The following is a 15,989-nucleotide window of genomic DNA, read 5'->3' as shown; positions in this document are numbered from 1 at the left end:
TTAAAAGTAGCTTAAGGAATAGGGGTTTAATTTCATCCACAGAAGGGAGTCTCAAGGTAGGTTTTTCTAGGGTGGGTCCAGTAACTCAAAGATATCAAGATTCTTGCTCTTTTCCATTTTCTCCCCTCTGTGACCTTCCATGTACTGAATATGTGTCTTTGTCACACACATCAAAAGGTGACTGCTCCAGGTCTATCACGACCTCACACAAGAACATGCAGGAGCAAGGAAAGAAAGTAGGCTTTTGTTATGAACGCATCTCTCTCTGTATTAGATGTGAAAACCTCTCCAAGAGGCCCCAGCAGACTTCCCTTGGGCCCTCCTGGTCACAGTGGGAGGTTTGCCCATGACCTAGCTGTGAAGGAGGATGAAACAGTGAGTGCTGGCCTACTCCGTTTGTGGAAACGAGACGAAAGCTTCACCTGTAAGAAAGAAGGGGGTTAGGAATGTCTGCTGCTCGGGAAGCATCAGTGATTACCAGCTAGGAGCCCAGATACCTCAGAGGTCTGTCTCAGAGTGAATTGATTCTCTGTCTCCATAAAGGAATCTCCCCCGAGATTTGGCCTCTTAGGTCTCTTTGTTACCAGGTAAATAACCTCCTCATTTCTGGGACTCCAGAACCACCCTCCAGAACATGCAAAATGAGTCCTGTCTCTGCCACTTATCTTCCTCTGCCACCTTCCTTCCAGGCCCCTGCCCCTGGTTTTGCTACAGTAAAGCAACAAAAGGTGATGTGCACTCCTTATGCAGGCTCAGGAAAATGTGTGCGGGCTAGCAAACATGTTCACACTTTTTTTCTAGCGCAATCTTTAAAATCCCTGAGGAAGCACAAGATATCGACTTATTCTCAGAGACATTTATTCAACTAGTTTCACTGTAATCTTACACAATATGCCCACTGTATCATTACACTGAATCTAACACAGTATTGGCTCTCATGTTGTCAATCACAGTTTTTAAGCACCGTCTAGATACATTTTCGTGTATTAATGCTCAAACTTTTAAAAATTAATAGGATCTTCTGTTCAAAAAATTATTATCACTGCCCTCCCAAAGCACCTAATTCCACAGAGCACTATTCTAGCTGGGAAATAAACAAAACAGTGTAACACATTTTACGCAGAGGTTTAATATTAAACATAGGAAAGTAACAGATTGATTTAAAAATTCATAATTTTCACTGACAAAGAGGGAGACCAAGCTCAAGATGGGCTCAAAGGGATGGTTGCCTCTCAGAAAGGCCTTTATTGAATTCTATCCTTTCATGAGCACCTCCTACGCTTAAGATCTTCTTGGACCTACAAGGATTTAAATGATACAAACTCTGCCCTCTAGAGGCAAACAATTTTATGGGGAAACCCAAGAATCAGTTTTCCCGCCTTCATGTCCCCTCAGAAATGGTGTACATTAGCCTTGCTCTGCTGACCTCCCACCTCGAATCACTTGCTGCTCCTACAGCTCGAACTGTAGCCTTCTGAGTGATGGGGCCCCGTCTACAAGGACCACCGCGGAAGGCAGAGAAACATGGGACAGGCTTTACCTTTTTAAAAGCACGTCCCTTGTTAGAGCACATTATTCCATACAGAGTCTATTAGGATGCAGTCAGACTTATCTGGCTGCGTGAGAAACTAAGAGAAACAGTGCCCTAAATAAGATTTAAGTTTACTTCTTTCTCTGGGAATAAGCAGTGCAGAAATGATAAAATGCCTTTGGAATTCATGCTCTTTTTCTGTGCTCCTGCTTTGCTATCTTCAATGCAAGGTTCTGATCCTGTGGTCTAAATCGGCTACTCCAACACTGGTCATCAACTTGGCCTCAGTTTGGCTGCTGGGGGCACCTGGGTTGCTCAGTCGGTGAAGTGTCCGACTCTTGATTTCAGTTTGGGTCATGATTTCACGGTATGTGCGTTCAAGACCCACACGGGCTTTGCACTGACCTTGTGGAGCGTGCTTGAGATTCTCTGTCTCCCCTCTCTCTCTCAAAAATAAATGAACATTGAAAAAAAATATGGCTGCTGTATGCAGAAGAGACTAGACAGGATACGAGAGTAAGTGTGGAAAGCAGCTAAGTGACCATTGCAGTCCACGTGAGAGACTGGACTTGGATTAAGAGGGTTGGATTAAGAGGGCAGTAGTGGAAAGAGGATAAAAGATCAGAGATATTTGGAAAGTTAACAGGACTTGCTGAGAAATATGGTGTGTGGGAGAGTAGGAGGAGATTCATTAGGACTAGATGGAGAAGAGTGGAATCAATGATTCTTCTTAGGTTTTGACTTTAACTACAGGGTGGTCTCATTACACGAGTTGTGGACAACTTTGGAAAGAGATTTAGTGGATCAAATTAAAAGCTCAATTTGGGCAGTTTAAGCTTGGGATTTATATTAGACAATTATAAGATTACCTGCTTGCCTACTGAGTTTTTGATTATTTGGATTTCTCCTTCCTATGTCCTGGTGGCTAAATGGATACCTGGTCCCAAATGCTTCCAAATTTAGGAATAAATTTGTGCCCCTATCATTTCCTCTGTTTTGTTTGTTTTTTTTTAAACAATTTCCTTGTTATTTGTTTTCAGACCAGTCTTTGTAATTCTCACTTTCTCAAGCTCCATTCTGCCCAGGTCTGGTTTTCTGTCTCCAGAGTGAACTCAGACCCCATATCACAGGATACCTTGGGACTACAAAAATCAAGTCTACACACATGAAGTTGTTGGGGACAGACAAATCTTTTTTTTTTTTTTCAAATGAAACAAGGTGTTGGAAATTTTAATCTTGTATAATTTTCTTCCTTTGTTGCCCATTTTAGTGGGCATAAGCAAAGAAATAAAATACGTATTAAGAAATGGCCAAATACTAAACAGATATTAGCAAGTTGGATATTTATTATTGATATTTTCTTATTTGGAGAGTAAATACCTATTGCAAATGAAGAAGAAGCACCAAAGAGGTCATTATGTTCTTCAGATAAAAAATGTCTTTAGGGTATCTTCATGGTCCTAGAGCTGGACCAGAAATAGTTCCATCAATTGCTTGCTCAATGCTGATTAAGCTATAAAGACTTGTGAAACACCAACCAAGCTCACAAGAAACTTCAAGTTTGGTTGCTTTAAGGGAAAATTTAATAAATTGCAATGTGAAATAAACCTGACCTGAAATTGGGATTCCACTATCTGTATATAGCAGTTACTCCCTGAAAAACTGTTTACATATTAATACTTTGGTTGGTAGATACAGAATAAGACACAGAGTGTTAGATGCTCTCAAAAGACATCTTCATTAAGCCATTTAAGTCTGGAAAATTAGCTTTCTTCATTCTGGCAATAAGTTCAAGGTTATTAGGGCTGTCTTCTAGAATCAAAGCACCTCCTGGATAGTATCAGAAAACAGTGCAAATTCCACAGGTACCATTTCAGTGTGCCAGGCAAGTTACAATGCAATTGGAGAGGGGGAACGGTTTCCTTTTACATCAGTGACATATGAACCATGTCTTCTTGACACAGGAATCAACCGTTTTCCAAATCAAGCAACACATTTGTAAGCTGTCTCTTCAGCTTTTGGTGTTATGATTATATTTCTTTCTGTTTTCACTTTCAGATGATTTTTTTTCTCCGTATGCTATCCCCATATTCTGGATATTTTTGTGTAGTCCTTCATGTGCCAACAATATTCAAGTTTTAAGAATGACTTTAAAGCTCTGTGCCAGATTACGTTTACTGAAAATTCACAAGATTCTTCACAATGAAATTATACAAAATAATTACTGACGTGTATGAATCTAATGAAGTGTGAGGACTTACATAATTTGGAATGCAAAAATGGGCATAAATGCTCCATGGGTTCCAAAGTCTAATTGGTATATAGATATATGTTAAAAATCAAAGAAGAAGGAAATTTATACAGATTATATTTATTCATTCCAATTATTTTTACACATTTAGAAGTTTGTATAATTTTTATCATGTGATAAATGCTGGGCTGACAGAGATATAAAGGTGGTGAACTGGAAATTTATGCAATAAATTTGATCTATATAATTTGTTGATCATTTGTGCATTATTTTGTAATTTGTAATTAAAAATTTTTTTAAATGTTTATTTTTGAGAGAGAGATAGAGTGCAAATGGGGGAGGGGCAGAGAGAAAGGGAGACACAGAATCCGAAGCAGGCTCCAGGCTCCAAGATGTCAGCACAGAGCCCGACACAGGTCTCGAAACCACACACTGTGAGATCATGACCTAGGCTGAAGTCGGATGCTCAGCCGACACAGCCCAGGCGGCCCTTAATTTTTAATTTTTTAAATTAAGCAACTATTACAGGAAATCAGTAGGGCAATGGTGGCTTTGAACAACACATTACACCAGATGGACTTAACACATATAGAGAACATTTCGTACCAAAACAACATAATCCTCATTTTTACAAGTACACAGGGAATATTCTCCATGATAGGTGATATATTAAGCCACAAAACAAGTCTTAATAAATTCAAAAAGATTGAAATCTTATCAAACATCTTTTCCAATCATAGGGATACAAAACTAGAAATCAATTACAATTAAAAAACCTAAAAAAACTCATAAACATAGAGAGGCTAAACAACAAATGGGTCAATGAAGAAATCAAAAAAGAAATAAAATATACCTGAAGACAAATGAAAATGAAAGCACAAATGTTCCAAAAACTTTGTGATTCAATAGAAGCAATTTTAAGAGGAAAGTTTATAGTGACACAGGCCTATCTCAAGAAACAAGAAAAAAATCTCAAACAATCTATCATATACTGAAAGAAAATAGAAAAAAAAAGAATAAACAAACCCACAGTTAGTAGAAGGAAAGAAATACTAAAGATCAGAAATACTAAATAAATAAATGAAATATAGACAAAAATATCAATGAAACTAAGAGATGATTCTTTGAAAAAGTAAACAAAATTGATATATCTTTAGTGAGATTCATCAAGAAAAAAGAGAGGACTTAAATAAAATCAGAAAAAGAGATAAGGCACAATTCATAGCATAAAAATATAAAGGATTATGCGACTACTATGAAAAATTATATGCCAACAAATTGGACAACTCAGAAGAAATGGATAAAGTTCTAGAAACATACAATCTTCCAAGATTGAATCAGGAAAATAGAAAATCTGAACAAATGGATAACTAGTAATGAAATCGAATTGGTAATTGAAATACTATCAACAAACAAAAGTCCAATACCAGATGTCTTTACAGGTAAACTCTACCAAACATTTAAAGAAGAGTTAATACTTATCCTTCTCAAACTATTCCAAAACACTGAAAGGGAGGGATGCTTTCAAACTGATTCTGAGGCCAGCATAACCCTGTTACCAAAACCACACAGATAGTACTAAAAGAGAAAATGAGAGGCCAATATCCTTGATGAACATACAGGCAAAAGTACTCAATATTTACAATATTGGGACACCAAATTCAATAATACATTAGAAGGATCATTCAGTAAAATCAGGTGGGATTTGTTCCAGGGATGCAAGGATGGTTCAATATCCTCAAATCAAAAATGTGATAAGCCACATGAATAAAAGGAATGATTAAAATCACATTATCATCTCATTGATGCATAAAAACCACTTGACAAAATTAAGCATCCATTCATGATAAAAATTTCAACAACCTTGGTATAGAGGGAACATACCTCAACATAATAAAGGCCATATATGACAAACTCATAGATAACATCATATTCAATGGTGAAAAGCTGAAATTTTTTCCTCTAAGATCAGGAACAAGACAAGGATGTCTACTCTCATCACTTTTATTCAACATAGTACTGGAAATCCTAGTCAGGCAATCAGACAATGAAAAGAGATAAAAGTCACCCAAACTGCTAAGGAAGAAGTAAAACTGTCACTGCTTGCAGATGATGTGATATTATATATAGATAACCATAAAAAGTCCAACAAAAAGCTATTAGAAGTAATAAAAGAATTCGGTAAAGTTGAAGGTTACAAAATCAACATACAAATCTTTTGTATTTCTATATACTAATAACAAACTAGTGGAAAGAAAAGTAAGGAAAACAATCCCATTTACAATTGCACCAAAAACAACACCTAGGAATAAATTTGAGCAAAGCGGTCAAAGACCTATACTCTAAAAACTATAACACACCGATGAAAGAAATGGAAGAAGACACACATGAATGAAAAGATATTCCATGCTCATGGACTGGAAAAATTAATATTGTTAAAATGTCCATGCTACTCAAAGCAAATATACATTCAATTCAATCCCTATCAAAATACCAATAGAATTTTTCACAGAACTAAAACAAATACCCCTAAACTTTGTATGGAGCCACAAAGGACATGAAGAGCCAAAGTAACCTTGAGAGAGAAAAAAGCCTGGTGGCATCACAATTCCAGATTTCAAGCTATACTACCAAGCTGTAGTATCAAAACATCAAAACAGTATGGTATTGGCACAGAAATAGATGCACAGATTAATGGAACAAAACAGAGAGCCCCAAATAAGCCCACACTTATATGGTCAATTAACCTATGACAATGGAGGTAAGAATATGCAACAGGAAAAAGACAGTCTCTTCAACAAATGATGCTGGGAAAACTGGACAGCTACAAGTAAAAGAATGAAACTGGACCACTTTCTTACACCATACACAAAATATAAATTCAAAATGGATTAAAGACTTAAGTGTTAGATCTGAAACCATAAAACTCCCAGAAGAAAATTTAGGCAGTTATCTCTCGGACATCAGTCTTAGAAATATTTTTCTGGATCTGTCTCCTAAGGTAAAGAAAACAAAAGCGAAAATAAACCATGGGGACTACACCACCAAAAAAGCTCTTGCACAGTGAAGGAAACTATAAGCAAAATGAAAAGGCAGCCTACTGAATGGGAGAAGATATTTGCAAATGATATATACATCTGATAAGGGGTTAATAACCAAAATATATAAAGAACTCATATAACTCAACACCATAAAACAATCTGATTTAAAAATGGGCAGAGGACCTGAATAAATATTTTCCCAAAAAGACATTTAGATGGCCAAGAGATACATAAAAAGATGCTCAACATCACTAATCCTGAAGGAAATGCAAATCAAAACCATAATGAGCTATAACCCTCACCTGTCAGAATGGATACTTCTTGTCAAAGAGACAAGAAGTAACAAGTGTTGGCAAAGATATGGAGAAAAGGGAACCTTTGTGCATCATTGATGGGAATGTAAATTGGTGCAGCCACTGTGGAAAATAGTAAGGAAATTCCTCAAAAAATAAAAAATAGAGGGGTGTCTGGGTGGCTCAGTTGGTTGAGCATCTGACTCTTGATTTGGGCTCAGGCCATGATTCCAGGGTTGTACAATCAAGACCCACATCGGGCTCTGTGCTGAGCATGGAACCTGCTTAAGATTTTCTCTCCCTCTTCCCCTCTCCCGTCCTCTCTCTCTCTCTCTCTCTCTAAAATGAGAAAATAAAAAAAAATATATAAGGTATTATATGTCAACTATTCTTTAATTAAAAATAATATGTTATATACAAAATAGAACCTTGGGCTCTGTCTTATACCCTAGGGAGTGGAGCAGGTGCCCACCTTTCTTGCCTCTTCTTGCTCTGCCCTCTTTCAAGTAAGAGATAGCGTCACATACACCCCGCACCCACCCCCCTCCCCATCTTCACCTCTGCTGAGTTTTGCTCCCTTCACTGTCCTTCACTGCTCAGTTGCATTGGCCTGTGCTGGGCCTGAGAACTTCCCACCGTCCATGACAGGAGTATTCAACACATAGATTATCTTGAATATTTATAGAATTCAGGACAATATTGAATAAAAAGTTTAAGTTGATTTTTTTGAGTATAGTTGAGACACCTTAGTTTCAGGTGTACAATTCAGGGATTTGACAAGTCTATACATTATGCTGTGTTCACTACCACAGTATAGTTACCATCTGTTCTGTTATATTGTAAATTGATTTTTATGTTCTGGTTTGCTATGCATTTCTGTTTTTAAACATGAATGGGTATTGACTCTTCTAAAATACTTTTTTGGTAGCTAATGAAATGGCTTTTTTTTTAAGTTTTTTTTTTTCAGTTTATTTATTTATTTTGAGAGAGAGAGAGAGAGAGAGAGAGAGACAGAGAGAGAATGTGAGCCAGTGGAGGAGAGGCAGAGAGAGAGGGAGAGAGAGGATCCCAAGCAGACTTCATGCTGTGAGCACAGAGCCTGACTTGGGACTCGATCTCACGACTGTGAGATCATGACCTGAGCCAAAATCAAGAGTTGGGTGCTTAACCATTAAGCCACCCAGGTGCCCCTGAAATGTCTTTTTCTTTTAATCTTTCAGTGTGGTAAATTATATAGAATGATTTCCTAATATTGAGCTGACTTTGTTTACCTGGAGTAAACTTTACTTACTCATGTGTTATTCTTTAATATATTGCTATATTCAATTTGTTAGTATTGCAATTTGTTAATATTACACCTAAAGTAGGTTCAGGAATAGTATTAGCCTAGAGTTGTATATTTTAATACTATATCCTTGTGTGGTTTTATTTTTATTGATGTTTTTAAATTTGTTTATTTTTGAGAGACAGAGCGAGCAGGGGAGAGGCAGAGAGAGAGGGAGACAGAATCCCAAGCAGAACCTGCACTGTCAGCGTAGAGCCCAACGTGGGGCTTGAACTCATGAACCATGAGATCATGACCCAAGCCATATCAAGAGTTGGACGCTTAACAGACTGAGCCACCTAGGTGCCCCTCCTTCTGTTGTTTTATTATTAGAGTTGTACTAACCTCAAAGAAGGCGTTGAGAAACTTTGCTTCTTTACCTATGTTCTGGAAAAGTTTATACAATGTAACCGTTACTTGCTGGAATTCTTCAGTGAACAGATTTGACCTGGTGCATTTCTTTTGCTTGTTTCTTTCTTTTTAAACAACTTTTTAACTGTGAATTTCAAACATATGGAAAAATAGCATGACATTATAAAACATGATGCACACATCATCCATCTCCAACAACTGCCAGCTCAGGGTCAATCTTGGCAAATGTAACACTTTAAATACTATTTTGAAGAAAATCGTAGATACCATACCATTTTATGAATAAGTATTTCAGTATAGATCTCTAAGAGAAAAATACTCTCTATTAAATTATAACCACGATACTGTTATCAACCAAAACATAATTCCTTAATATAATAAAACCAGTGCTCAAATTTCCAATTGTCTCATAAATCATAAACTCTTGTTCTATTTCTTTCAGTTTTTTTTTTTTTAAAGAATCTATTATTGGGAGGTTTATCTTTCCAGATTAAATGTCAGCACCGCAGAGGATGTGGCAGAAAGTTATATACCATTTCCCAACTACCTTTTGGTCCAATTCCTAAAAGGTTCATAAATATGTCACTGGAAAATTTATTTATATTGATTTTTTTCCTCCTCTGAGTCCTTTTATATTTATTGCATTACATGAGGCATAGAATTAATATCTTTCTTTACCTCTTATTGCCTGCCTTGCACAATAAAACACCATTACCGACTTGTTTATTTATTCAGCATCTATTTTGTTTCAACTGATATGCCTGATGTTTGGGCTACACTGTGATAGAAACATTGAGGCTGTTTCTGCTCTCATGGAGTTTACAGTCAAGTTGGGAAGACAGAGGGGTCAAACATTGAATTATGAGCCATGAGAAGTGGTGGGAAAAGATGATACAAGAGGCTGAAATAATGTCTAAAAGATGGTCCTGACCTGGGCTGGTAGTTCTGGGAATGCCTCACTGAGAAAGTGATGTTTGAATTAAAATCTACAGGAAGGGAAAGAATTAACTAGGTAAACATGGGGAGAAGAAAGCATACTGGGGAGAGAAAAAACACTATGCAAATGCCTTGAGCAAGGACTAAGCATGGCATGCTCTGGGAACTGGAAGAAGGCCAAAGTGACCAGAGGTCTGAGAGTCACTCCCATGAGGGAAGAGCATTGAGAAATGAGGCTGGAAAAGGGGGACAGGGGTCACATTATACACAGAATGCAAATTTTGTTCCTGATCTTCAGAGCAATTGGAATTCATTGATAGGCTTTTAAGTTGGGAAATGGCATGCTCATATTTAGATTAAATTAAAGAGAAATCAATTCACCAACAAAGTAGACAACTGGATGGAGGATATGAGGTGGCCAGGTAAGAGGCTTTTACAATGGTCCAGGTGAGAGTTGAGGGTAGATTAAACTACGGTGGCAAGAGAGGAGATAAAAAGAAATTGACTGAGATATTCAGAAGGTAACACGAACAACTCTTTGTGATTGTTTGGACATGGAGGAGAAGCAAGTACTGGGTAGCTAGGACAACCCCTGAGCTTCTGACCTGCCCCGTTGATTGGAGTTCAGTGCCATTTACTGAAATATGAGACACCATAGATGAAGTGAATTGGTGGGATAGACTATGTGTTCAATTTGGAACTATCTGGGCTTCTGGGACCTGGATGTCTCTTTCCCTCCCCAGGTTAGACATTATCTCTTCAAATAAACTTTCTGCCCCTTTCTGCCTCTTTTCCTCTGGGACCTCTACAATGCAATGTTGGTCCACTTGATGTGGCTCCCTAAATCTCGTAAGCTATCTTTACCAGTTTTCATTCTTTTATCTTTTTGCTGCTCTGACTGGGTGAGTTCCTCTGCTCTGATCCTTTTTTCTGCTTCATTCAGTCTGCTGTAAAACCCTGCTAGTGTATTTTTCATTTCAGTTACCATATTATTCAGCTCTGTGACTGCTGTTTCATGCTTTTTTATAAACTCACTCTCTTGAAGTCCACGCTGTATTCATCCATTCTCCCAAGTTCAGTGAGCATATATATGACCACTACCTTAAACTCTTTACCACGTAGATTACTTATCTCCATTTAAAAAAAAATTTTTTTTTAATGTTTATTTATATTTGAGACAGAGAGAGACAGAGCATGAACGGGGGAGGGTCAGAGAGAGGGAGACACAGAATCTGAAACAGGCTCCAGGCTCTGAGCTGTCAGCACAGAGCCCGACGCGGGGCCCGAACTCACGGACCGTGAGATCATGACCTGAGCCGAAGTCAGACGCTCAACCGACTGAGCCACCCAGGCGCCCCAACTTATCTCCATTTTATTATGTTTTTTTTCCCCCTGACATTTTGTCTTGTTCCTTTGTTTGGAACATATTCCTCTGTTTCCTCATTTTGCTTGACTTTCTGTGTTGGTTTATATGCATTAGATGAAATAGTCACCTCTCCTACTCTTGAAGGGCTGGCTGGCCTTGTGTCAGAGATGAAACTTATTATTCAACTCCACCTTAGCTTTTGGTTGTCTCTCAAGCCTTTATGATTGTCCAGGCAGCCTATTTTAGTTTTCATAGCTCCCAATAGTTGAGGGTGTGCCAAGACGAGTTAGTATCCCAAAGGGAGGATCTCAGCACCTAGACTCTGGCTTCCAATCAGGGCAGCAGCTTCTGGCTTCCAATCAGGGCAGCAGTTGAGGGTGTGCCAAGATGAGTTAGTATCCCAAAGGGAGGATCTCAGCACCTAGACTCTGGCTTCCAATCAGGGCAGCAGCTTCTAAGGAATGAAAATACGTATTATCTTATAGGACCACAAGTATAAGGCCCATGGCCACCAGAGCCAGCCTATCTGGAGGTATCTGCTGGTGGCAGTTGAAAATATCGGGGCTCCAGATGAGTATGAGTATATAAATTCCTTTCTGGGAGATACCAGTGAGCTTTAGTGGGGAGCATAAAGATAACATCTTCCAGCCTGTGTACCCCAAGCATAGCTCCATAGCCTCTAGAAATGCGCCAGATCTGAAGCCTGCCCTTAATGTCAAAACTCCGGGATAAACAAATAGGCTTCTTCCACAGAAAGACTGGGGGTGTGTTTTAGTCTGCTGCCCATGCAGAGCCATGGGAACTGTAGTCTGTCATGAATTGTCTCTCTGATTGTTACCATCCCATGGGACCCAGGAGTGCAAGTCTCCCTGGCTTGTAGAGCCAGTGATCAAGGGGCATCCCCTAGGTAACAGCTACAAACACTAGGTCACCAGATGTAAAAGCTGGGGCACCAGACATGAGTAGAAGTTCTCCTGTGGGGGATACTGGCACTCGAGCACAGCGGAAGTTGAGCATTAAGATGGTGCCCACCAGCTGGAATAAGGTGGAGGGAGCATGCAAAGATGGCATTTGCTGAGTAAAGAACGAATTTTCTAAAGGGAAAAAAGAAAGAAAAAGAAAAAAAGAATTTTAAAGAAAACAAACAAAAAAAAAAAAAAAAGAAAGAAAGAAAGAAAAAGAAAAAGGTGGTGTCTCCTGACTTTTTAGCAAGGCAGAAGGCAGCAGGAAGATGGCGCTCACTAGTTTCCATCCTTGGAGAGTAACTCCCAGGTCCCTACACCTCAGACCAACACTTTAAAATTAGCAAATGAGTCTCTCACATGAAGTCTGGGTGCTGTTCAAAGGGCTGCTACAATATGGGTGGACCTAGAGGGTATTCAGCTAAATTAAATGTGTCAGACAAATACCATATATTTCACTTATATGTGGAATCTAAAAAAAAACAGGACAAACAAACAAACCTTAGAAACAGACTCATAAATGGAGAAAAAACTGGTGGTTGCTTGCCAGGGTGGGAGAGTGGCAGATAGGCAAACTAGGTAAAGGGGATTAAGAGGTATACACTTCTAGTCATAAAATAAATAATTATCAGGGATAAGAAGTACAGCATAGGGGAATACAGTCAATAATATTGCAGTAGCTTTGCGTGGTGGCAGATGGTAACTACACTTACTGTCATGACCATTTTGTGAATAACTGTGGAAATGCTATGTTGTACACCTGAAAGTAATATATCAACTATACTTTAATTAAGACAGATATCATATGTTTTCATTCACATGTGGAATTTGAGAAACTTAACAGAAGACCATGGCGGAAGGGAAGGGGAAAAAATAGTTTCAAACAGAGAGGGAGGCAAACCATAAGAGACTCTTAAATACAGAGGACAAACAGTGTTGATGGAGGGGGGCGGGGAAAATGGGTGATGGGCATTGAAGAGGTCACTTGTTGGGATGAGCACAGGGTGTTGTACGTAAGCAATGAATCATGGAAATCTACTTTTGAAACCAAGAGCACACTGTATACACTATGTTAGCTAACTTGACAATAAATTATATTTAGAGAAAATAAAATAAAAAACCAAAGTGTTATCCATAAAAAAAGATATATGATAATTAAGATTTGGGTGTGTTTGAGACTGCCTAAGAAGGTACAGTAATCCCCAGCCTTAACCACAGGGGTGTGTTCAAAGACCCCCAGTGGGTATCTGAAACCATGGACATTATTGAACCCTATATCCACTATGCTTTTTACATACATACATATGGAAACGGTGTCAGCAAGAGTAACTAATACCTTTGATAAGTTTGGCAGTGAAGGAGCATCTTCAGAAGGGAAGTGAACTTAAAATATTTTCTTTCTCTTTTCTTGCTTTTGTTCTTTATTTTGAACATGAGAAAACTGAGTGTATTTAAAGGGGACAGAAGGATTCAAAAGAGAACAATATATTAAGATCCTGGAGAGAAAAGAAAATAGGTAGGCCTGGAAGCCTTGGCAAGTCCTTGACCTTTCACAGTCTCATGCCCTCAGAGTGCTTAGGACAGTTATATCTTCAGAAGTACCATTCAGGTGGATGTATGTTGATGACTATTTTTTGTTTACTGTTTTTGGCTCAGTAAGTTGATAATGAAATGGAGCAGAACCATTTAGGTCATTTTAGGTCATTTGTTCTTGACATCATTGTTCTAACATTACACACGCAGCCTTTTTCTCTTTAAAATACGTTTGTGGCATGTGCTCTTTAGGGCATAAGGTCCTTCATATCAAGGACACTTTGCCAAGATTGTTTTATATCTCTTCTAGCTCTCTTTGTGAGATTCAATGTTTTGCCTGAAGTCTGGTTCAGATTGAAGATTAATGGGGAAGATAGGTACAGGCAGTTCTCATTTTTCATCAGTGTCGCTATCTCATTGGTACTTCTAGCACTTTGTGTCTCTCTTTTGTCCCAAAGGCAGTGGTTTCTGCAGAGGTCCAAGTGGTGAAAACATAGGAACAATTGGAGTAATACATATGGCAGTCAAGGGTTTATCTTATCTCAAGGTAATTAAGGACATGGTTTTCAGAATACATTAAATTTAAAGATGAGCTAATCTATAACTGAAGATTGGTATCTCATCTTTCACCAGCTAGCAAGGGATTTAAAGCCCCATTCCATATTAGATAAGCTATTCTAGAATTAAGTAGAAAAATTTAGCACCTAAAAAAAAAGATGTTACTGTTGTATCTTTTTTTGCATGTTACTTAGTGATATGATTCAGCTTAATAAGGGTGAGAAACTAGGAAAAAGTGTGAAATAAAGAGGTAGAATTAACCTAGTAATACAATTACTTACACTTCTAATAATTTTTTACAAAAAAAATCTCAGAACGACCTTTTTTCAGTAGACCTAGAAAGCAATAATTAAAATTAAAGAAGAAATCCAGTGTTCTTTAAGAAGAAAAATGGAATGACTTCCATGTATTAGAATAAGAAGCTAACATCCATTCATAACATGGAGAAGAGGGAGATTTATTCTCTATAAGAGGAAAAAGCAATCAGAAATACTAGAAAAACAAAAAAACTATACAAGAAAGTCAAAGTCCAAAAATGCAGTCTAAAATGTGTAATGCTTTTCAATGATTGGTGGAGAGGATGACCTTGATTCTAGAACATTCTTATTTGGGTGGTAGTGGAGGTAGGATGTTGGTATTCTACAGAAGAACGCACACTTGGCCACGACTTTGCTTCTCTATAAAAGGTTACTGTTCCTGAAGAGCAGTTCATCCCTTCAGCCACAGCTCTCCCTGGAAATTCTGGAAACTACTCTTACCCTTGTCACTTCGGGCTTACAGACAGCCAACCCTGGGGAATCACCAACCCTTGCTAGTTTCCCTTAACTCTGCCCACATTTTTGTAAAGGGAAGCGTCATTAAACTCTCTTCAATCAACCCCCTTTGAGAGTATTTGCTAGTTACCCTAGCACCTAGGGAGAGTGTAGTCATACTTTAAATTCCACCCACTGGTGATGGCAGGCCATGAGGTAGGTGAGAGAGGAGATGAAGGACATAAATCTCCTCTTCCCTTTGTCCCATGTCCATGCCTCTCGTAGTGTGCTCATCTTGTGCTAGGTATGGTCCTAGTGTTTGCTTGTTAGGTACAAATGGCTTCTGATGCAAACACACTAGGTGTTTTCCTTAAGCTTAAGTGAATAAACGGATCAGTTCTCATAGCCACTATTGAATCATTTAGAACTGCTGTGCAAGTTACTGAACAGCTCCTCTCCTGCATCTTGGTGAAGAGATCAGGCTAGATCTGTTTCCACTCATGCCCCTGGAGACCTTGTGTGGGTGAGACACAACCTCCATTACCACACACACAGTGGCCCTGCCTGTCCATATGCCAAAGGGAAAAATGGTTATGTTGAACTTACCAACAAACCATTTAGTCTGAAGCTTTAAAGTCTGATGAAATAAAATACTCAACTTTCAATAGCCCCCAAACCACACCATAGCCTTCCAAATCAATCTGGCCTTTCCATGTTGCATTACAAGAAGGGATTTGTCACGCGGGGCTCAATCCCATGACCCTCAGATCATGACTTGAGCTGAAATCAAGAGTTGGATGCTGAACCCAATGAGACACCCAGGTGCCCCTTGTGAGATGTTTCTATGTGATACCAACACATTTCAGCAAAAGCCCAAATGCAGGCATAAGGCTCACTGACTAATTTTCTGTTTTTCATGGCAACACCTTTCCTAGTGTTCAGGTCAGCTTACACAGTAAAGAGCATTGCCTCCCCTTCCTCCTGACTGCAGATCCACTTTTCCTCAACAGACTTTCTCTCACTTGCTCAACACCAAAGCCCTTCTATGTCTGCTTTACTCAGTTCCCCAG

This window comes from Panthera onca, chromosome A2 (assembly GCF_046562875.1).
Source record: "Panthera onca isolate mPanOnc1 chromosome A2, mPanOnc1 haplotype 2, whole genome shotgun sequence".
Taxonomy (NCBI): Eukaryota; Metazoa; Chordata; class Mammalia; order Carnivora; family Felidae; genus Panthera; species Panthera onca.
The sequence above is the reverse complement of the archived record's forward strand: the minus strand, read 5'-3'. Positions refer to the sequence as shown.